This window comes from Phoca vitulina, unplaced genomic scaffold (genome assembly GCF_004348235.1).
Source record: "Phoca vitulina isolate PV1807 unplaced genomic scaffold, GSC_HSeal_1.0 scaffold16, whole genome shotgun sequence".
Taxonomy (NCBI): Eukaryota; Metazoa; Chordata; class Mammalia; order Carnivora; family Phocidae; genus Phoca; species Phoca vitulina.
Genome location: NW_022589719.1, coordinates 25152566 through 25153073, shown reverse-complemented (window position 1 = coordinate 25153073; position 508 = coordinate 25152566).

The following is a 508-nucleotide window of genomic DNA, read 5'->3' as shown; positions in this document are numbered from 1 at the left end:
AATTGTCACACCTTATTCCCAAAGTTTTACACATTTTGTATTCTGTTACCATTTATAATGAAATTTTAACAAAAATAAGACTATTTTGGATTTCTCCATTTGCACAAGCAGTTCTCACTGGTACAAGACATTGAACCTTTCTAATCTTGAGGTTCAACCTCTGTAATTGTGATCTGAACACATCACGCAAGGAAACAATGATGAGTTTATGAAACAAAATTGCCAGGGAAAATTGAGAATATGTAACAATTATATATCTTTTCCTTATGTACCTCTTTCTTGGAAGGAAAAGATTAAGAAGTAAATTGTCCTCCAAACAGACCTACATCCTGAATCAAATCTCTTGAAATAAACAAAAGCAAAACTGCAACAGAGATTTTAGGGGACAACAGAAACAGACTTCAAATGGATAATGTTTTGGTTGCAAAATATAATTGATCTGGTGAAATCGTTGGTTACCTGGGGGAGTTTCTTAACACTTACTTTTAAATAAGTAGTCTTTTCTCAT